The 24,718-nt window shown below is 33.7% G+C and overlaps 1 long non-coding RNA gene across 1 annotated transcript in view; it reads left to right on the top strand.

Moving 5' to 3' along the window:
• The window catches only part of LOC117203395 (uncharacterized), a 55,946-nt gene that overhangs the window by 17,713 nt on the left and 13,515 nt on the right, over positions 1 to 24,718 (top strand). The window contains exon 3 of the long non-coding RNA XR_004486130.2: positions 4,998 to 5,056. This is a non-coding gene — a long non-coding RNA (uncharacterized LOC117203395). The remainder of the gene's footprint in view (positions 1 to 4,997; positions 5,057 to 24,718) is intronic.

Below are 24,718 nucleotides of genomic sequence, written 5' to 3' on the forward strand. Positions count from 1 at the left end.
ATATTTCAAGTTAATTACAGCTGGTAAGTTGACACAATAAATACACTGAATTGGCACCTTGTATCTAAAATGTATATGGAATTTAAATAAATGAAGGTTTCTCTTCTAGAGAGTTAGAATACCTCAGAGCTGGGAAGAACGATCTAGTTCAACTGCATCTTGAGCCTCAGGGAAGTCGGGAGGTTTGCAGAGGATTAAAACACTACTATTTATAGTAGGCAAAGTTAAGATTCATAGCAGGTGGGCCCTGATCAGTATATTTTATATTATGCTCATCTGTAGTTTCCTCAGAGATACTGAGAGGCTGTTTCCTGGGCTATCGTCCTCAATAAACTGAAACTCACTGCTAGCTAGCTAGCTTAAGTAAATCTACATTCTTGAAGAAATAAATGAACAAGCCATTACTACTGCTATATTTTACTTTATGCAATGTAACTATATCCATATCACTACTGTTAATATATAATGGAAATCTAATGTGCTTTGATCTTCGGCCATAAGGTGCATATTTTTTCATCTTCCACATCATCATCTTAATGAAGTTTATTTTACATTAAAATTCTGGTAGGCATTGCTCAATGTCCTCTGATAGACTCTATCCAGCTCTGTGAATTTGGCCAAATCATTTTAGTAAATGTCTTAATTTCCATATCTAAAAATGACAGCTTTATATATGAAGGTACATATTAGGACCCCAAATATTAAATTCTGTAGTATCTATTAGATATTTGAAAGCAATGGATGTGTAGAATCAGTCAGCATGTTAACAAATATCTGTATTGAAGACACAGAAACTCTGGTTCAGAAATAATTCAGGAATGCCTGAGCAAGTGGAAGAGTAGATATTGTCAAGTTGAATGAGGATAGCAGTTATTCCTGAAATATTTGTAATTCCTATTTTAAGTTCTACATGCAAGAGAATAACACAGAGATAATGCTATTGAGTCTTCTGCATTAGGAACAAAATTGCCAACCTAGGATGCAACCAAATGATCAGCCAGAGAAAGGACTGATTAAAATACACTTGCGTTGGAGATTAGGTCTCATTCTCATTGCCAGTATCTTGTTAACTCTAGAATTCATTTTGTGTTCATTTGTGTTTATTAATCTTCATAGAAGGCCATTTCTTTTTACAGAATATTTCAAGCATCCTATGAAAAAAGACAGTGTAAAATGTAATCATCCACTTTATACTATCTGGCTATGCTACCAACATTGGCAGAAGGGGGTTAATGACATTCACTTCAACCTCCAAGCATCCTTAATCATTAATCCAATAGTAACAAACATTGTCTCTGGTCCAAAGCTACTCTCCTGTAGCTGTCACCTTTCCTCCTAAACCCCTTCAAATGATCTTCAGGCAGTCCTGTGACAGCACTTCCCAAGTTATTCTCTAACATGATTTCTAGGGTGCACTTGTCACATTACTGAGAAATTTGGTAGCAAGAAATATATTTTTCTGAACAGCAAGCTCAGTAAGAATAAGATGGTTGCAGAACAACTCTCTAGATGATCATGTTTATGTTAACATGAGGAAAAGTTTGCTTTTTGCAAAATATTGTGATATTGTAATATAATTCTTGCTATGTTTTCATTGATGTCACATAACAAGAAGTTAATAAAATAATATATATGATAATAAACAAATTTAACTGCTACAACAATGGGTTTTCACCTTGTAAATTGGTAATAACTCAAAACGTAAAAAAAATTTCACATTCATGAGCAACTTTTCTGTTTTTTTCTCGACTGTTTTTATAATTCAACTATTTAAAAAAGTTATCAGTTCCTCAGAAGAATAGCTCAGGACCTCGACTCGGTGCTTTGTGACTGCCTGGAGGGGTGGGATAGGGAGGGGGGGAGGGGGGAGGGAGGGAGACGCAAGGGGGAAGAGATATGGGAACATATGTATATGTATAACTGATTCACTTTGTTATAAAGCAGAAACTAACACACCATTGTAAAGTAATTATACCCCAATAAAGATGTTAAAAAAAAAAAGAATAGGTCAGGACCATATCAAAGCTCTCTTTGAAATTTTGCAGTTCTTTACATATTGAGGCGTAATATGAATTGACGATACTGCAACAATTCTTAAAATGTGTTAATTCACCTTTAGACTATTGTAACTTTGTCACTAGCATCAAGCAGATTTTTAAAGACAGGTAAATCTAAATAATCCAGAGACCTCAGAATCATGAGTTGCTAGTTAAACGTGTTAATACTATTCAGATTAAAGCCTTGTTATCTGAAGAAAATGAAGTTAAAATTATGTTGTCTGCTGATTTTTTTTCCAAAAATTATACTGTAAATAGAAAATTTCAAATGTCCACATATACTTTGTAGTGATTGGACTCTGTTTGTAATTACCTTTACATGGGTAAATATCTATTTGAGGCACATAATTAAATCTTTTATAAGAAAATGTATACTCACTTTATTCTTAAAATTTCAGTAAATAATATTAAATTATAGTAGTGTTGTTTTAACTAAACATGGCCTTATTTAGTGTAGGCATTAAAATGTGCAAACCAGGAAGACCAAACTAAAGAACTGTTGAAACAAGAGATATAAATGCATCTTTAGACCCCTTCCCAGCATATTATATATAAAGTGATCAATAAGCCTTTGTTAAGTGAATGAATCTTATGAACTGTGATGTGGGAATCTAAGTTTTCAGGATGATATGCTAGCACTTTGTTCTGTCAGAGAGACAAAGATGTTACAGAGCTCTGAAGTTCTTGGAATATTATTAAGTTTCATAAAGTTAGGTAGAAATATTAGAATATGTCATCAGATTATTTTCCTAATTTGTAAACATTCAGGTCTGAGTGATCTGAACGACTGCATGTAACAATTAGGAGGACTTGGTAAAACAACTCAACATCTTCACACTGAAAAAAAAATGAGTAAATGAGTAAATTATATCTATATATACCTGATCTAACTGCAAAGGAATAATGTCCCCCCAAATATCTACTGCTCTCAAACTCCTGCCTAGAAGTTGCCAGGGTTAACAGAATTTTAAAAATCACTTCATCCTCAAAAACAAAAAAGCAAAAATGTTCCTTCCAATTTACATTTCTCTTACTGAATTGTTTTTTTTTAAACACCTTTATTGGAGTATAATTGCTTTACAATGGTGTGTTAGTTTCTGCTTTATAACAAAGTGAATCAGTTATACATATACATATGTTCCCATATCTCTTCCCTCTTGCATCTCCCTCCCTCCCACCCTCCCTATCCCACCCCTCTAGGTGGTCACAAAGCACCGAGCTGATCTCCCTGTGCTATGCGGCTGCTTCCCACTAGCTATCTATTTTGCCTTTAGTAGTGTATATATGTCCATGCCACTCTCTCACTTTGTCACAGCTTACCCTTCCCCCTCCCCATATCCTCAAGTCCATTCTCTAGTAGGTCTGTGTCTTTTTCTCTAGTAGGTCTGTGTCTTTTTCTTATTAACTTACTCTGGTATTTTATTTCATTTTATTATTTTATTTATTGTATTTTAATCTAAGTAATATAGCCTTAGTTTTGTAATGAGAAAGGGAAAATATCAAAACTTGAGGTTGTTATGAAGATTAAACAATATAACTAATTAAATAATGCAGTAGGATTCAATAATACAATATATAAATATAAGCAGTCTAATTCCTACCTCATTATGACCTTTGTATCCCCAGTACCTGCCTTACTAGTACCAACAATCCAAAAATATGTATTCTTAGAAATTAACATATGAAGATGCAATAAAAATTGGAGCCTGGAGTTCCTTCCACCAAATATCCAGGGAGTCAGTCCAAATAACACAATAAGAAAAAAGAGTGTAGGTTCTTACTATATATACAATAGGTAGCTAATAAGGACCTACTATATAGCACAGCGAACTCTACTCAATACTCTGTAATGACCTATATGGGAAAAAGAATCTAAGAAGGAGTGTATATATGTATATGTATAACCGATTCACTTTGCTGTACTGTAGAAACTAACACAACATTTTAAATCAACTATACTCCAATAAAATTTTTTTTAAATAGTGTAAGTTCTACTTTCTATTGAAGATTGACAGAGAGATTATTAATTAACCTTTTAGAGGAAACTGACTAATTCCATCTTCAAAAAATTCAGAAAAGTAACTATCAAAAGAGATATATTATTAAGCTAAAAAGGGTTTTCCTTTTTTTCTATTTTTTTCTCAAACAGAATTTCATGAGAGATCATGTGGATTATTACTGGGTTGTCTTTAATTTAACTGCCATATTGATTCAATATAGTATTATTTACAAACTATGAATTTAGGATCCAGGATTGGCATAAGACTAAAGAGTAATCAACATAAAAGCAAGAGGTTTCCTTTTCTTATGTTTACCATACTTTATTTTAAATACTTGTCCAGTGGTCTTTTTTCCTGAGTAGTTTCTAAATATTTTTGAGATTAGCAATGACATTTTTCTATTTATACTATTTGTCTGTGCCTAGTATATACATGACATGTAGAAAGCACAGGAAATATACATTAAATTGAAAGATTAAAAATGATCATAAGAGGACATAGAGGAGGTTGAGTTCCTCTTTCACATAAGGTAGTTGAATTCAGATCTATTTAAATTATGGTTGTAGAATTTGGAGTGCTTGTCAGGTATACAAGCTAATAAATTACCCTAAAAGAAAATGCTGTGACTATCATAAGCTACACAATAAAGTATAGCCTCATGATCTTGTCTACTAAAGAAGCCTCTAGCTTTCTTACTGCTTGAAATGGGTGGACAAGAGAAAAATATTTTTCAACCTTACGTGCTTTGGAACAAAAATTAAAATGACAAAATATTGTAATAACAACTATACTTCAGAGTTTCCAACTTGGGTAGAAACACAGAGTGAAGATACTTTGTAGTCATAGCCTTAGAGGTATTTGAAATATAACAGACTTTTACATTTGGTTGGACAACCAAGTTTTTATGATTACCAACATGGCATATCATAATATTTTGCAGCTACCCATCAGTGTAAAGAAAAAAGGAGATGAGGGAACCGCATGGCCACCTAATGATGGGTGAGTACCTTATATTCTGAGTAGAATGGATTTTTTTCTTCTGGTTTTATTGAAATATAATTGACATCCAACACTGTATAAGTTTAAGGTGTAGAGCATAATGGCTTGACTTACATATACTGTGAAACAATTACCACAATATGTTTAGTTAACATTCATCACCTCATATAGTTACAAAAAAGGTTTATTTTGTGTGTGTGTGATGAGAACTTTTAGGATTTACTTTCTTACCAACTTTCAAATGTACCATACAGCAGTGTTAATAGTCATCATGTTGTGTATTACATCCCTAGTATTTATTTATCCTATTTCCGGAAGTTTGTACCTTTTGACCACCTTCACCCAATTCCCCCACTCTCCACCCCTCGCCTCTGGAAACCACAAGTCTGATCTCTTTTTCTATGAGTTAGATTTCTTTAGATTCCATATCTAAAATTAAGATTATGCAGTATTTGTTTTTCTCTGTCTGACTTATTTCACTTATATAATGCTCTCAAAGCCCATCTATGTTGTCACAAAAGACAGGATGTCTTTCTTTTTAGTGGCTGAATAGCCACTATATGTATAATTGACACTTAGACAACTCAGGGGTTGGGATGGCGACCCTTTGCACATTCGAAAATCGATGTATAACATGTAGTCAGCCCTCCCTGTACTGGGTTTCTCATTTCTGCACTCTACATCTGTGGATTCAACCAAACTCGGATCATGTAATACATAGTATTTATTATTGAAAAAAATCTGAGTATAGATGGACGTGTAATGTTCAGACATTTGTTGTTAAATGGTCAACTGAATATACCACAACTTCTTTATCTATTTATCTCATGATGGTCGCTTACATTGTCTTTGTCTTGACCATTGTAAATAATGCTGTAAGAACATTGGGTACATTTTTCTTCTCAAAAAAATTTTTTTTGTTTTCTTTGGGGAAAAAACTGAGAAGTGGAATTACTGTATCATATGATAGTTCTGTTTTTAACTTTTTGAGGATTTTCTCTACTGTTTTCCATGGTAGCTATAACAGTTGACATTCACACCAACAGTACACAAACAAGGGTTCCTTTTTCTCCATATCCTTACCAGCATTTGTTATTTTTCTTTTCTTGATAATAGCCATTCTAACAGGCATGAGGTTGATATTTTTCTCATTGTGTTTTGATTTTCATTTCCATGATGATTAGTGATGTTGGGCATCTTTTCATGTACTTCTTGGCGATTTTAATGTATTTTTGGGAAAATGTCTATTCAGGTGCTTTGCTCATTTTTAAATTGGATGATTTATTTGCTATTCAGTTGTGTGAGTTCTTTGTATATTTTGGGTATTAACTCCTTATCAGGTACGTGGTTTGCAAATACTTTTGCCTATTCAATAGACTGCCTTTTCACTTTGTTGATTGTTTCTCTTGCTTTGCAGGAGCTTTTTAGTTTGATGTAGTCTCATTTGTTTACTTTTATTTTGTTGCTTTTGCTGTAGGTGTCATATCCAAAAATTTATTACCAAGACCCATTTCAAGAAACTTTTTCTCTAAGTTTTCTTCTAGGAATTGCTTGGTTTCAGGTCTTATATTTCCGAGTCTTTAATCCATTTCAAGTTAAGTTTTGTGAGTGGTGAAAGATAGTGGTCTATAGTCAGTCTTTCACATGTGAATATCCTATTTTTCCAGCGCCATTTATTGAAGAGGCTCTTTTCTCCTTTGAGTATTCTTGACTCCTTTGTCAAATATTAGTTGGCCACATATGCAGGAATTTATTTACAGGCTCTCAATTCTGTTACATTGGTCTATGTGTCTGTTTTGATGTCAGTGCCATACTCTTTCGATTACTATAGCTCTGTAATATAGTTTGAATTTCAGGTATGGTGATGCTTCCAGCTATGTTCTTTATTCTCAATATTGCTTTGTATAATCAGGGTCATTTGTGGTTCTACACAAATTCTAAGATTTTTTTTCTAGTTCTTTAAAAAAATGTTTTTGGAATCTTGATAGGATTTTCAATAAATCTGCTGATGGCTTGAAAAGAATGTCTTAAAAAGAAAGCCATTTCATGCAAATGTAAACTGGAAAATTTTAAGAATTTCAACGAAACTTTAATTTTTAAGTTTTTCAACTTGAGTACTAAGGAATCAGGATGCTAGGCACTAATAGAAGTATTCTTGTTATTTTGAAATATTATAATTCAAATAGAACACCTGTTTCATTTTCTGCAAATAGGATGAATTATACAAGAAACATTCATTTCTCTTCAGAAAAAAATGACTTTTCCAGAACAATACTTTTAAGAATCAAGTCCACAGTGGTATAAATGGAAAATATTTAGATGTGTTCCCATGTACTTAAGGAGGTATATTTCTTTGAAGAAACAGACTTCATAATACTAAGGAAAAGGAAAATAATTCAGATTTCCTTTTTATATTTTCTTATTATCCCTAAATGAGTGAACTATTTCACTATTTTGTTTCTATTAATTTTTTAAGCTTTTTGTTTTGGGATAGTTGTAGCATCACATGAGCTATAAGAAATAACACAGAGAGGGCCCTATACTATAAATCACAATAAGAATATTGGCATTTTAGAAATCCTTTGACCTTACTCAAGTCCACCAGTTTTACATGTGTTAATTGTGTGTGTTCGTGTGTAGTGCTATGCTATTTTATTACATTTACATTTATGTGCCCAGCATGTAAGTCAAGATACAGAACAGTTTCATCACAAGGATCACACATGTTGCTTTCTTATAATCACAGACGCCTGTCTCCACCACCACCTCCAACCCTATTACCTCTATAATTTTGTCATTTCAAGAATGCTATATAAGCAGAATCAAATAGCATGTAACATTTTGAAGACTGCCTTTTTACTCAGACTGAATCTACCCAGGCTGTTATGTGTATCAGTAGTCTCTCTTGATGAGTAGGATTTAAAGACGTGGATGTAACACTCTTTATTTAACCATTCACCCTTTATTTTTTCTTAACTAATTAATTAATATATTTATTTTTGGCTGTGTTGGGTCTTCATTGCTGTGCACAGGCTTTCTCTAGTTGCAGCAAGCAGAGGCTACTGTTCGTTGTTGTGCATGGGCTTCTCATTGTGATGGCTTCTCTTTGTTGTAGAGCATGAGCTCTAGGTGCACAGGCTTCAGTAGTTGTGGCACATGGGCTCAGTAGTTGTAGCTCTCAGGCTCTAGAGCACAGTCTCAGTAGTTGCAGCACATGGGTTTAGTTGCTCCGCGGCATTTGGGATCTTCCTGGACCAGGGCTCGAACCCGTGTCCCCTGAATTGGCAGGCAGATTCTTAACCACTGTGACACCAAGGAAGTCCCCATTCACCATTTAAACATTCCAGTTTGTGATTCTTACAAATGGAGCTGCTATAAACATTTGTTGACAAATTTTGCATGAACATAATATTTCACTTGTTAGAAATAAATGCCCAGCAGTGCTATTGCTGGATCACATGGACAGTGCATGTTTAGATTTTTTTTTTTTAAAAGAAACTGCAACCTGTATTTTATAGTGGCTGGACAATTTTACATTCCTTGAAGCATTTCATGAATGATCCATTTTCTCCACATCTTTACCACCATGTGGTATTTCCACAATTTTTTTTTCAATTTTAGTTATTTTGGTAGGAGGTACTGATACCCAATTTTTGGTCTTAATTTGAATTTCCTTTATGGAAAATGATGTTGAACATATTTTTATGGGCTTATTTTCCATCCATGTAGCCTCCTCAGTGAAATGTTTGTTCATTTATTTTACCCATATTTTTCATCATATTTTTGGTTTGGTTTTGTTTTGTTTTTACTAAGTTTTGAGAGTCTTTATACATTCTAGATGCAATTCCTTTGTCAAAATGTGCTTTGAAAATACTTTTTTCCAGTACCTTGTTTATCCTTTTATTTTCTTCACAGGGTCTTTAACAAGGCAAAACTTTGTTGTTGTTTTTTTTCATTTTGACATAGTTTAATTTGTCAACTTTTCAGCTTTTGGATTGTGCTTTTAATTTCAATTCTAAGAACTTTTCACCTAGCCTTAGGTCCAAAAGATTTTTCTCCAGTTTTTATTTAAACATTTTATAGTCCTACATTTTAGATTAAATTGTTATTTAAATTATATACAGGCATAAAATTTAAGTTGAGACTAATTTAGACACCCAATTGCTTCAGCATCATTTGTTGAAAAGGTGCTCCTTCCCTTATTAAATTGCTTTGGTACCCTTATAAAAAAAAGTCAGTTGGACAAATATATGTTGGTCAACTTCTGGGTTCTCTATTTTTTTTTCCTCTGGTCTTTTTGTCTGTTTCACCAGTAGTAGCACATTGTCTTGGCTGCTGTAGTTGTCTAATAGGCCTTGATGTTGGGTAGAGAAATTTCTCCATTATATTCTTCTTTTTTCAAAATTATTTGAATAATTCTAGGACCTATACCTCTCACACAAGTTTTAAAATAAGCTTGTCTGTGTCTAAAAATATATTGCTAAGATTCTGGTAGAAATTGCATTAAACAAATGGATCAGCTTGGAAATAATTAAGATTATTACTCTGTTAAATCTTCTAATCCATGAACACAGTGTTTCTCTCCATTGATTTAGAGCTTCTTTGATTTCTTTAATTTACATTTTGAAATGTTCATGTTACGGATGCTGTACCTGTTTTCTTAAATTTATACCCATGCCATTTTCTTCAGAGGAATTGTAGATATTTTTACATGTTTAATTTTGGTTTCCATGAGATTGTTATTAGTCTGTAGAAAGGCAATTAATTTTTGCATTTTGATAAATTGTCTGGCAAACTTGCCAAACTTACTTATTACTTTTAAGAATTTTTTTTGGTAGATTTTGGAATTTTCTAATGAGACAACAATATCACATGCATGTGCAGATTTTTTAAATCAGTACTTTCCAATATATATGCCTTTTCTTTTACTTGCCTTAGTTCAGTAAATAGAACTTCCAGTATTATGTTGAAGGTATTGTTGAGAGTAGATGTCCTAGAATGAGTCCAATCATAGAAAATGTTTAGCATCTCACCATTAAATATGATGTTCACTGTAGATAATCCTATTAACTTTGAGAAATTCTCCTTTATTCTTAGTTTGCTGAGGGTTTTTTTTTAATAAATGGGTATTGATTTTGTCAAATTTTTTGTTTCAGTTAATTATGATCACATGATTTTTCTTCTATATCCTATTAATATGGTTGAATACACTGATCAATTTTTGAATATTGAACTAGTCTTGCATACCTGGAAGAAACTCCATTTATTCATAGTATATATATATTTTATACATTACTGGATTTGATTTGGTAATATTGTCTTGAGGATTTTTGCATCTACGTTCCTGAGAGATATTGTCCTGTAGCTTTCCTTTTTGCACTATCTTTGTCTGATTATAGAATCAGGATAATAGTAATTTCATCAAATGAGTTGGAAAGAGTTTCCTACTGACCTATTTTCTGGAAAAGTTTTTGTAAAATTTATGGTTACTCTTTAAATGTGTGCATGATTCTCTAGTGAAAGCATGTGAGCCGAGGTATATGTATCTGGAAGATTTTAAATTAGAAATTTAACTTCTTTAGAGATAATGAGTCTAGTCAGAATGTCTATTTCCTTTTGATTAATTTTGTGAATTTGTGATTTTCAAGGAATGGAAATGGCTTAGGATCTGTTATTATATCCCCATTCCCTTCCTAATTTGAGAGTTATTACTTCATTCTTATGTTTGTTAGTCTTTCTCAAGGTTTATCAACTTTATCGACTTTTACTAAATAACAAACCTTTGACACATTGATTTTTCTCTATTTCAGGTTTAATTTTTTGACATCTTTTCTTTTCTTATCCCTACATTGCATTTATTTTGTTCTTTTTCTAGTCTCTTGAAGTAGGAGATTAGATTACTGATTTAAGATATTTCCTCTTTTTCTAACATAAGTGTTATAAATTTCCTTCTCAGAAATGATATACCTGTGTCTTACATATATTGATATCTTGTATTTTCACTCAGTTCTATGTATTTTTGTCACTAACTTTGCAACTCTTTCTTTGACTGGTAGATTATTTTAAAATGTATAATTTATTTTCCATGTGTTTGGAGATTTTCCTGCTGTATTTCTATTATTTTTTTCCCCTAATTTGATTTTACTGTGGTCAGAAATCAGAATCTATCTATCTGCAATTTATTGAAATTGGTTAAGGTTTGTTTTGTGATTAAGACATGCTCTATCTTGGATAAATTTTGAGAGGGGTGTTGAAGTCTCCAAGTATAATTCTTGATTCATCTATTTATCCTTTCAGTTTTATCTGTTTTTGCTTCACGTATCTTTCAGTCTGCTGTTCAGTGCATATTCATTTAAAATTACTGTATCACTTTGATAGATTGACTCATTCATCACTGTAAAATGTACCTCCCTATCCTTGGTAATATTTTTTTGTTATGAAGTAAATTTTATCTCATCTTAACATGGCCACTCCTGCTTATTTTATTTTTTAATTTTTTTTATTTTTGGCTGTGTTGGGTCTCCATTTCTGTGCGAGGGCTTTCTCTAGTTGAGGCGAGCAGGGGCCACTCTTCACTGGGGTGCGTTGGCCTTTCACTGTCGAGGCCTCTCTTGTTGCGGAGCACAGGCTCCAGACGCACAGGCTCGGTAGTTGTGGCTCACGGGCCTAGTTGCTCCGTGGCATGTGGGATCTTCCCGGACCAGGGCTCGAACCCATGTCCCCTGCATTGGCAGGCAGATTCTCAACCACTGCACCACCAGGGAAGCCCCCCTGCTTACTTTTGATTAATGATTTTATAGTATTTTTTTGCCAGTATTTTCACCCTACTTATACCAATATCCTTACAATGAGTTTCTTGTATAAAGTGTGTAATTAGGTCATGTGCTTTTTCCACCTGATCTCTATCTTTTAATCAATATATTTAAACAGTTTACATTTAATGTTATTATGCTATGTTAAATTTTAATTCTGCTGTTTTATGTTTTGTTTTCTGCTTAGTACCTCTGTGTTTTTGTTTCTGTGTTTTCTATTTCCTATTTCTCTGTAGGTCACTTAAATATTTTTTTGGAATTTCATTTTTATTTATCTCAAGTATTCTTGAATATATCTCCTTACATAGCTTTTTAGTGCTTCTGCTAGTATTATGTTATATATAAATAATTTAGCACATCTACAATGTTGACATTTTACCAATTTGACTGAAGTATAGAAAACTTACCTTCTTTTATTCCTCTTTGCCCTCTCCATTTATTAAAAAAAAATGGCTTAAATATTTTCTGTACATATTTAGATAATATTAGATGGTATTAAAATTTTTGCTTCAAACATGATTTAAAAATCTCAAGAAAAGGAAAATGTATTGCCCATATACATAATTTTTTCTATTTTCATTGCTATTTCTTCCTTCCTAACGTTACAAAGTTTATTCTTTTAATATTTCCATTGTGTTTGTGGAACTCCTTTTAGAAATTTTTTAGGGCAGGCCTGTTCACTCATACCCAAATGCTATTTTTCTAAGTATAAAATTCTGATTTGACAGTTCTTTTCTTTCAGCACTTATAAAAATGTGTTTACTTCCTTCTGATATATATAATTTCTTTTTTAAATTTTACTTTATTGAAATATAGTTGATTTACAGTGTTGTGTATTTTCTGCTCTACAGCAAAGTTATTCAAGTATACATATATATATATATATATATATATTCTTTCTCATATTCTTTTCCATTATAGTTTATAGGATATTGAATGTAATCCCTGTGCTACACTGTAGGACCTTGTTGTTTCTGGTATCTATAATTTCTGATGTGAAATTAGGCCAGATCTGAATTTTTTTCATCTCAATAAATAAATAGTTGTTTCTCTTTAGCTGCTTTCAAGACTTTCTCTTCAGTTTTCATAAGATTGGCTATGACATGTCTTGTAATTTATTTCTCTTGGTTTATCCTGTTCTAATTTTAGGTTTATGTCTTTTGCCAAATTATGGAAAATCAGCAGTTATTTCTTCAAATATTTTTTAGCCTACTCTTCTGTGAATCAGCTGCTGTGATTGAGATAGACATAGATGTAGATATAGAGATTATAGTACCACAGGTCCCTGAAGCTCTTGTCATTTTTCTCTATTTTCTCTCTCTTATTCAGATTGTATAATTCTATTATTCTAGCTGCATGCTCATTGACTTTTTATTCTTTCCATTTTGCTCCTTAGTCCATCCATTTAGTAATTGTTGTTGCATTTTTCACTACTAAAATCCAATTTATTCTTTTTTAAAAATTTCGAGTTAAATTCATATACCATAAAATCCACCATTTAACCATGTTATATTGTGCAATTCAGTGATTTTAGTACATTCACATGTTGCGTGTTCATCAATGCTATCTGATTCCTGAGCATTTTCATGACCCTTTTGTTAACTATAATTTATAGTAAGAAATATATATTTGATCTTTGTCCCCATCTATGGCACACAGCTCCTAAAATGCTTGGAATTTTCTAAGTGATGAGAGTGATAAAGGTATCTTTGTTAGTTTGATGAGGTTATATTTGGAACACACCTAAGGGGCTGATTTTCTTTGAAGCCAAGCATGTGGTTAGAGAGTTGGAACTTTCAGTTCCCCAAACCCTCCCACCCCACCTCGAGGGAAGGGAGAAGGGCTAGAGATTGAATCAACTGCCAATGGCCAGTGATTTAATCAACCATGCCTGAGTAATGAAATCTCCTTTAAAATATAAAAGAACAAGGTTCAAAGACCTTCTGGATTGATGAACACATGGAGATTCAGAGAGAGGGGCATACTTTGAGAGGGCATGGGAGCTCTATGCCCTTTCCCATACCTTGACCTATGAATCTATTCCATCTGGCTTTTCCAGATGGAAACTAAAATGTTTCTCTGAGTTCTGTGAGTTGCTCTAGCAAATTAATCTTACTGACAAGGGGGTCGAAGGAACCTCTTACTTATAACCCATTGGTCAGAAACACAGGTAACAACTTGAACTTGCAATTGGTGTCTGAAATGAAGGGAAGCTTTTGTGGGACTGAGCCCTTAACCTGTGGAATCTGATGCTATCTCCAGGTAGACAGTGTCAGAATTGGTTCAAATTCTGGGATACTCAGCTGGTATTGAAGAGTTTTTGGTGGTGGTGAGAAGGCAAGGGGAAACCCCTCTAACACATTGGAATTGGGTCCAGAACGTAAATAGCCCCAAAAGAAAATCTACACCTCCCATTATCCCTTGAATAACCAATAATCTATTTTCTGTCTCCATGAATTTGTGTAATCTTGATATTTCAGCTAAATAGACTCATACAATATGCAGCCTTTTCTTTCTAGCTTATTTCATTTGGCATAATGTTTTCTACATTCATTCATGTTGTAGCATGTATCCATACTCCACTCCTTTTTATGGTAGGATAATATTTCAATGTATGGATATACCACATTTGTTTATCTGTTCATCAGCTGATGGACATTTGCATTTTTTCCACCTTTTGACTATTATAAATAATGCTGTTATGAACATCAGTGTATAAATATTTGAGTGGACATATATTTTAATTCTCTTGGGTAAAGACCTAGAAGCAGAATTGTTGGGTCTTATACTAATTCTGTTTTACTTTTGAGGAAATACCAAACCATTTGCTACACTGTTGAATCATTCTACATTCCTGCAAGCAATCTATGAGGGTTCTAACTTCTCTACATCCTTACCAACAATTGTTATCATTATTTTTATAGTCATCCTGGACAGAGTGAAATAGTGTCTAATTACAAATTTGATTTGGATTTTCCTGTTCATGATGATGAGCATCTTTTCCTGTGTTTACAGAGAAGGGTTGGTGCTGACTCTTCTTTAAATGATTGATAGAATTCACCAGTGACACCATCTAGTCCTGGGCTTTTCTTTGATTGGAGGTATTTAATTAATAATTCAATCTCTTTTTATATATTCATATTATCTATGACTGTATGAATCAGTTTGGATATTTTGTGTATCTCTAGGAATTTGTCCATTTCATTTAAGTTAGTTAGTGTGCTTGATGGTGCCCCACAGGTCTCTTAGAATGTGTTCACTTATCTTCATTCATATTTTTTCTGTTCCTCATATCAGATATAATTTGAAATAATTTATCTTGAAGTTCACTAAATCTTTATTCTGCCTGCTCATATCTTCTATTGAACTCTGAGTGAATCTTTTATTCTAGTTATTGTACTTCCCAGCTCTATTTTATATATATGTATACTTATATTTGTATTCATGTATAAATCCTTTTTAGAATTTCTGTCTTCTTATTGATAGTTTCTATTTGGGGAGACATTATTCTCATGGTCTCTTTTAGTTGTTTAGACATGGTTTCCATTAATTCTTTGAAGACAGTTAAGTGTGTTTTAAATTTTTTACTAGTAAGCCTAATGTCTCAGCTTCTTCATAAATAGTTTCTATTGATTGTTTTATTTCCTGTATATAGACCATGCAACAATAGAACCTCAGGGTTCTGTTGTTGCTGAAAATTGAACTTTTTGAATATTACAGTGTATAAACTCTGGTAATCATATTTTCCTTCCTCCTTTTCATAGTTTATTGTTACTGTTTGTTGGAGTTGTTGCTATTTGTTTGTTTAGTGGCTTTCCTGAACTAATTTTACAAAGTCTATATTTCTGTCATTTGTAACCTCTGGAGTTTCTATTTTATTAATCTTAGTGATCAGCTAATGAATAGAAAAAAGATTTTAAATTTCTGAGACCAAAATATCTCCCAGTCTTTTAATAAGAGTTCTATGTATTTGAGCACACTTTCAACACACAGTGAGGCAGTTTACAACTCTCTCTTAACCTTCACTTCCTCATTGTACAACACCTCAGGGTCATTCAAGGAGATAGCAGCCAGCAATGATGCTAAAGCTGAGGATCTTACTAATGTGAAAGACATCTATGAATACATATATCTAGGTGGATAGCATGTATAAATAAATACAGAATTAGGTTTTCTGCAAGGACAGGAACCAACTGTTAGCGATCATTTCCTCTGGGTGGTGTTTTGAGGTGACTTAAACTTTCTTTTTGGCTTTTTTATTGTTTAAATTTAACAACAAAACAAATAAAATATTTAACAATGAATAATATATTCTTTTGAGACAAATAATTTTTTAAGTTATCGTTTAAATTTGTTTTCATCACTTAGACACCCTTCTCCACTCTGGTTATAAACCAATGAGTTTTAATGTTTTGTATGAGCAGATAATTCTTATAAGGATTTATCAGGAGATACATTAGTACACTGTGTTATGATGAGGGGAGAATATGATAAGTTACTTTGGTTTACAGGATAATTGGCTAAGCTTCTTCCAATCTAAAAACTCCAGTGAGTTTTGAAAAACTTTAAAAAAGGGTGTGAAGGAGTACCTGAGTTAAAGTGTAACATTTATATAATTTACCCAGTATTGCACATCACTAGTTAGAAGGCAGCTCTAAGGACAAATAAAAATAATATTTTGTATAAAACTACAAATTTTAATGTGTGGAATGCCTTCAGAATTATTTCCCTAAATCTAATTGTATTGTATATGTGTGCACCCAAAGAAGAAAATCTCTTTTATTCCAAAGTCACACATAGTAATTTAACAGTCTACAATTGACATGATAAAACCACTTAGAATAGTCAAGAATATTGCATATAATGTAAATTCTTAGCATAATGAGTACTTACAATAAAATTATTCAAGCAAGCTATTGGTCAGATCTTACTAGGAGAACACCTATCTATTTAGAAATATTTTAAAGTAACAATACAGAGCATGCCACTGTTTCCCTACGCTGACAACAACAAAGAAAGAAAGATCATCTTCCTTTTTCCTTGAGATTTTATTTTATTTTATTGGCATACAGTTGCTTTACAATGTTGTGTTAGTTTCTGCTGGACAATGAAGTGAATCAGCTGTATGTATACATATATCCCCTCCCTCTTGGACCTCCCTCTCACTCCTCCCCCCATCCCACCCTTCTAGGTCATCACAGAGCACCAAGCTGAGCTCCCTGTGCTTTACAGCAGGTTCCCACTAGCTATATATTTTACACATGGTAGTGTATATATGTCAATCCTAATTTCCCCATTCAGCCCACCCTCCCCTTCCCGCACTGTGTCCACATGTCTGTATAAAAGATATGGCTATGGAAAGTAAGAAGAAGAAAACAGTGTACAACTTCTAAAAAACTGTTAGGAGTATAGATATATTTGATATTCTTCAGAATTGAAGTGTTGTGACAATCATGAATTTTAATCACCTGAAATAGACAATTCAAATAAGAATGTTAAATTATTTGAGCAAATGTTTTGGGGAAAGATTAGGAGCGTGGGACATTGGAATCTATTTTCATCAAAACAAAAACAGGTATTTATACAATCTTCAAACTCTAGGAGATGTGTACCAGCTAACGGTTTAACTTAAACTTGCTATAGGAAACTATCTTGAAACTGAGTATGGGACTGATTTATGTTTCTTTTAGATAAAATTATTTGATTCCAGGACAAAATAGAATGTTTATTTACTGATGAAAAATAGGCACCATCACAAACAAAATTCACCAGGTCTCTGAACTCACTCATAGGCACATAAATACCGCCTGTGATTAATATAAAGCTGAAACATCTCTGAATGTACCTAGGTCAAAATGTGTAGCAGACATGGTTGCCAAAGGGTTTCACTGTTAATTCATGTAAATTAATATAATCATTCTGAGGGAGAAAAATAGTGGCCTATTGCTTTTTTCATGAAGGTCAAAGCAGACCACTTTCTACATAAAGAATAATGCTGGGACTTCCCTGGTAATACAATGGTTAAGAATCCACCTGCCAGTGCAGGGGACATAGGTTTGAACTCTGGTCTGGGAAGATCCCACATGCCACGGAACAACTAAGCCCATGTGCCACAACTACTGAAGCCTGCACACCTAGAGCCCGTGTGCTCTGCAACAAGAGAAGCCACTGCAATGAGAAGCCCACACATTGCAATGAAGAGTAGCCCCTGCTCGCCGCAGCTAGAGAAAGTTCATGCGCAGCAACAAAGACCCAACACAGCCATAAAGAAATTTATTTATTAAAAAAAAGAATAATGCTAATCAATAATAGTGATGTAACTCTGACACAGACTGGGAGAAGAACTAAGAACTAGTTGAGGTTTTAACGGTTAATTGGAAGGATCACAACAAAAGCTGAACATCTGCACAGTGGTTTTTTTTTACAGTTTTATTGAGATAATTGACATACAGCACTGTATAAGGTATACAGCATAATGACTTTTAACATATGTATACCGCAAATGACTATTATAAGTTTAGTTAACATACATCACCTTACATAGTTACAAAACAGGTTTTTCCCTGTGGTGAGAATTTTTAGGATTTACTCTCAGAAACTTTAAATATGCCATACAGCAGTGTTAATTATAGTCCTCAGTTTGTACATCCCATCCGCAGTACTTATTTATCTTATAACAGGAAGTTTGTACGTTTTGACCACCTTCACCAAATTTCCCCACAACCGCCACTCCCAGGCTTTGGCAAACACACGTATCTCTTTTATTATAAACTTGGTTGTTTTAGATTCCACATCTAAGTGAGATCACACAGTATTTGTCTTCCTCTGTCTGACTTATTTCACTTACATAATGCCCTCAAAGTCTATTCATGGTGTCACAAATAGCAGGATTTCCTTATTAATGCTGCAATGAACATGGAAATGTAGAATCTCTATGAGATCTTTATTTCAGTATCTTTGGATATATATCCAGAAGTGGGATTGCTGGATCATATGTTCTATTGTTAATTTCTATTGTTAATTATGGAACCTCCATACTGTTTTCCATAATGGTTGAACCAATTGACATTCCTACCAGTGGTGCATGGGAGTTCCCTTTTCTCCATATTCTCACCAATATTTGTAATCTCTCATGTTTTAATGATAGCAATTCTAACATGAAGTAATATCTTATTGTGGTTTTCATTTGTATTTCACTAATGATCAGTGATGTTGAGTAAGTTTTTCATGTACCTGTTGGCCATTTTTGTCTTCTTTGGAACAATGTCTATTCAGGTCCCCTGCCCATTTTTTTCTTTAGATTATTTGTCTTTTGCTATTCATTTCTATGAGTTTTGTAATATAGTTTGGCTATTAATCCCTCATCAGATATGATTTGCAAATATTTTCTTTTATTCCATAGGTTGCTTTTCTTTTTTTTAATTTTTTTCTTTTTCTTTTTTCTTAAAAGAAAGTAAAATTGCTTTACAATGTTGTGCTAGTTTCTGCTGTACAATGAAGTGAATCAGCTATATGTATATTTATATTCCCTCTCTCCCAGACCTCCCTCCCACCACCTCATCCCACCCATCTAGGTCATCACAGAGCACTGAGCTGAGCTCCCTTTGCTATCAGCATGTTCCCACCAGCTATCTATTTTACACATGGCAGTGTGTTTATGTCAAACCTAATCCCCCAATTCGTCCCACCCTCCCATTCCCCGACTGTGTCCACATGTCCATTATCTACATCTAAGTCTCTATTTCTGCCCTAGAACTAGGTTCATCTGTACCATTTCTCTAGATTCCACATATATGCATTAATGTATGATATTTGTTTTTCTCTTTCTGGATTACTTCACTCTGTATGAGAGACTCTAGGTCCATCCACACCTCTACAAATGACCCAATTTCATTCCTTTTTATGGCTGAGTAATATTCCATTGTATATATGTACCACATCTTCTTTATCCATTCATCTATTGTTGGACATTTAGGTTGTTTCCATGTCCTGGCTGTTGTAAATAGTGCTGCAATGAACATTGGGGTATATGTGTACTTTTGAATTATGGCTTTCTCAGGGTATAAACCCAGCAGTGGGATTGCTGGGTTATATGGTAGTTCTATTTTTAGTTTTTCCAGGAAGCTCCATACTGTTCTCCATAGTGTCTGTATCAATTTACATTCCCACCAACAGTACAAGAGTGTTCCCTTTTCTCCATGCTCTCTCCAGCATTTATTGTTTGTAGATTGTTTGATGATGGCCATTCTGCTGGGTGTGTGATGATACCTCATTGTAGTTTTGATTTGCATTTCTCTAATAATTAGTGATGTTGAGCATCTTTTCAGATGCCTCTTGGCCATCTGTATGTCTTCTTTGGTGAAATGTCTATTTAAGTCTTCCATCCATTTTTTAATTGGATTGTTTGGTTTTTTTTGATATTGAGCTCCATGAGCTGTTTGTATATTTTGGAGATTGATCCTTTGTCCATTGCTTCATTTGCAACTATTTTCTCCCATTTTGATGGTTGTCTTTCCATCCTGTTTATGGTTTCCTTTGCTGTGCAAAAGCTTTTAAATTTCATTAGGTCCCATTTGTTTATTTTTGTTTTTATTTCCATTTCTCTAGGAGGTGGGTCAAAAAAGATCTTTCTGTGGTTTATGTCAAAGAGTGTTTATTCTATGTTTTCCTCTAAGAGTTTATAGTGTCTAGTCTTACATTTAGGTCTTTAATCCATTTTGAGTTTACTTTTGTGTATGGTGTTAGGTATTGTTCTAGATTCTTTTATGTGTAGCTGGCCAGTTCCCAGCACCATTTATTGAAGAGACTGTTTTATCTCCATTGTATGTTCTTGCCTCCTTTGTCATAAATTAGGTGACCATATGTGTGTGGGTTTATCTCTGGGCTTTCTATACTGTACCATTGATCTATATTTCTGTATTTGTGCCAGTACCATATTGTCTTGATTACTTTAGCTTTGTAGTATGGTTTGAAGTTGGGGAGCCTGATTCTTCCAGCTCCAGTTTTCTTTCTCAAGATTGCTTTGGCTATTTGGGATCTTTTGTATTTCCATACAAATTGTAAAAATTTTGTTCTAAATCTGTGAAGAATGCCACTGATAATTTGATAGGGATTTCAGTGAATCTGTAGATTGTTTTGGGTAGTATAGTCATTTTCACTATATTGATTCTTCCAATCCAAGAACATGGAATATCTCTCCATCTGTTTTTGTCATCTTTGATTTCTTTCATTGGTGTTTAATAGTTTTCTGAGTACACGTCTTTTGCCTCCTTAGGTAGGTTTATTCCTAGGTATTTTATTCTTTTTGTTGCGATGGTAAATGGGTATGTTTCCTTAATTTCTGTTTCTGATTTTCCATTGTTAGTGTGCAGGAATGCTGAAGATTTCTGTGCATTAATTTTGTATCCTGCAACCTTACCAAATTCATTGATTAGTTCTAGTAGTTTTCTGGTGGCATCTTTAGGATTTTCTATGTATAGTATCATGTCATCTGCAAACAGTGACAGTTTTACTTCTTTTCCAACTTGGATTCCTTTTAATTCTTTTTCTTCTCTGATTGCTGTGAGTGGACATCCTTGTCTTGTTCCTGATCATGGTGGAAATGCTTTCAGTTTCTCACCATTGAGAATGATGTTTGCTGTGGGTTTGTCGTATATGGCCTTTATTATATTGAGGTAGTTTCCCTCTATTCCCATTTTCTGGAGAGTTTTTATCATAAATGGGTGTTGAATTTTGTCAAAAGCTTTTTTGGCATCTATTGAGATGATCATATGGTTTTTATTCCTTAATTTGTTAATATGGTATATCACATTGATTGATTTGCATACATTGAAGAATCCTTGCATTCCTGGGATAAACTCCACTTGATCATGGTGTATGATCCTTTTAATGTGTTGTTGGATTCTGTTTGCTACAATTTTGTTCGGGATTTTCGCATCTATTTTCATCAGTGATATTGGTCTGTAATTTTCGTTTTTGTGATATTTTTGGTTTTGGTATCAGGGTGATGGTGGCCTTGTAGAATGAATTTTGGAATGTTCCTCCCTCTGAAATTTTTTTGGAAGAGTTTGAGAAGGATAGGTGTTTCCTCTTCTCTAAATTGATAGAATTTGCCTGTGAAGTCATCTGTTCCTGGGCTTTTGTTTTCTGGAAGATTGTTAATCACAGTTTCAATTTCATTATTTGTGATATGTTTGTTTATATTTTCTAATTCTTCCTGGCCCAGTCTTGGAAAATTTTACCTTTCCAAGAATTTGTCCATTTCTTTGTGGCTGTCCATTTTATTGGCATATAGTTGTTTGTAGTAGTCTTTTAAAATCCTTTGTATTTCTGTGATGTCAGTAGTGATTTCTCCTTTTTCACTTCTAAATTTATTGATTTGCATCCTCTCCCTTTTTTTCTTGATGAGTCTGGTTAAAGGTTTATCAATTTTGTTTCTCTTCTCAAAACACCAACTTTTAGTTTCATTGATCTTTGCTATTGTTTTCTTCATTTCTATTTCATTTATTTCTGCTCTGATCTTTATGATTTCTCTCCTTCCACTGACTTTGGGTTTTCTTTGTTCTTATTTCTCTAGTTGCTTTTAGTGTAAGATTAGATTGTTTATGTGAGATGTTTCTTGTTTCTTGAGGCAGGATTGTATTGCTGTAAACTTCCCTCTTAGAACTACTTTGTTGCACCCCATATGTTTTGGGTCCTCGTGTTTTCATTGTCATTTGTTTCTCTGTATTTTTTAATCTCTTATTTGATTTCTTCAGTGATCTCTTGATTACTTAGTAGCACACTGTTTAGCCTCCATGTATTTGTGTTTTTTACAGTTTTTTTCCTATAATTGGTTTCCAGTCTCTTAGTGCTGTTGTCAGAAAAGATGCTTGATATGATTTCAATTTTCTTAGATTTTCTGAGGCTTGATTTGTGACCCTAGATTTGTAATCTATCCTGGAGAAGGTTCCATGTGCACTTGAGAAGAAAGTGTAAAGAAAGTGTATTCTGCCACTTTCGGGTGGAATGTCCTATGAATATCAATTAAATGCATCTGGTGTATTGAGTCATTTAAAACTTGTGTTTCCATATTTATTTTCTGTTTTGATGGTCTGTCCATTGGTGTAAGTGGGGTGTCAAAGTCCCCTACTATTATTGTGTTACTGTTGATTTCCCCTTTTATGGTTGTTAGCATTTGCCTTATGTATTGAGGTGCTCCTATGTTGGGTGCATATATATTTATAATTGTTATATCTTCTTCTTGAATTGATCCCTTGATCATTATGTAGTGTCCTTCCTTATTTCTTGTAACATTCTTTATTTTAAAGTCTATTTTATCTGATATGAGTATTGCTACTCCAGCTTTCTTTTGATTTCCATTTGCATGGAATATTTTTTTCCATCCCTTCACTTTCAGTCAGTATGTGTCCCTAAGTTTGAAGTGGGTCTCTTGTAGACAGCATATATATGGGTCTTGCTTTTGTATCCATTCAGCTAGCCTGTGTCTTTTGTTTGGAGCATTTAATCCATTTACATTCAAGGTTATTATTGATATGTATGTTCCTATGACCATTTTCTTAATTGTTTTGGGGTTGTTTTTGTGGGTCTTTTCTTTCTCTTGTGTTTCCCTCCTTTAGCATTTGTTATAAAGCTGATTTGGTGGTGCTGAATTATCTTAGCTTTTGCTTGTCTGAAAAGCTTTTGATTTCTCCATTGAATCTGAATGAGCTCTTTGCTGGGTAGAGTAATCTTGGTTGTAGGTTTTTCTCTTTCTTCACTTTAAGTATATCCTGCCACTCCCTTCTGGCCTGCAGAGTTTCTGCTGAAAAATCAGCTGATAACCTTATGGGGATTCCGTTGTATGTTATTTTTTCTTTTCCCTTGTTGCTTTTAATATTTTTTCTTTGAATTTAATTTTTTGTTAATTTGATTAATATGTGTCTTGATTTGTTTCTCCTAGGGTTTATCCTGTATGGGACTCTCTGTACTTCCTGGACTTGGGTGACTTTCCTTTCCCATGTTAAGGAAATTTTCCACCATAATTTCTTCAAATATTTTCTCTGACCCTTTCTTTTTCTCTTCTTCTCCTGGGACCCCTATAATTCGAATATTGGTGTGTTTAGTGTTGTCCTAGAGGTCTCTGAGATTGTCTTCTTTTCATTCTTTTTTCTTTATTCTGCTCCTTGACAGTTATTTCCACCATTCTGTCTTCCGGCCCACTTATTCTGTTATTGATTCCTTCTAGTGTATTTTGTTGTTCATCTCTGTTTGTTTGTTCTTTCATTCTTCTAGATCTTTGTTAAACATTTCTTATATTTTCTCAATCCATGCCACCATTCTATTTCCGTGATTCTGGGTCATCTTTACTATCATTACTCTGAATTCTTTTTCAGGTAGATTGCCTATTTCCTCTTCATTTATTGGGTCTTGTAGGTTTCTACCTTTCTACTTCATCTTTCTTTGACATATTTTTTGGTCATCTCATTTTTTTTTGATGTGTGGGATTGTGTTCCTGCCTTACGGGTTGTTTGGCATGAGGCTTCCTGCACTGGAGTTTGTAGGCTGTTAGATAGAGCTGGGTCTTTGTGCTTAAATGAGGACCTCCAGGAAACCTCACTCAGATGAATATTCCCTGGTGTCTGTGGATCTCTGTTAGTCCCATGGTTCAGGCTTGGAGCTCCCACCACTGGAGCTCTGGCCCGACCCCTGGCTCATGAACCAAGATCGTGCAAGCCATGCAGAGCAGCAAAAAAAAAAAAAAAAAAGAAAGAAAAAAAGCAGAACAATAACAAAGAGTAAAAATAAAATTAGAAAACTAAAAGATATGTTAGAAAGAATAAAAAAATAAAAATACAGATGAAACAACAAC

Source organism: Orcinus orca, chromosome 6 (genome assembly GCF_937001465.1).
Source record: "Orcinus orca chromosome 6, mOrcOrc1.1, whole genome shotgun sequence".
Lineage (NCBI taxonomy): Eukaryota > Metazoa > Chordata > Mammalia > Artiodactyla > Delphinidae > Orcinus > Orcinus orca.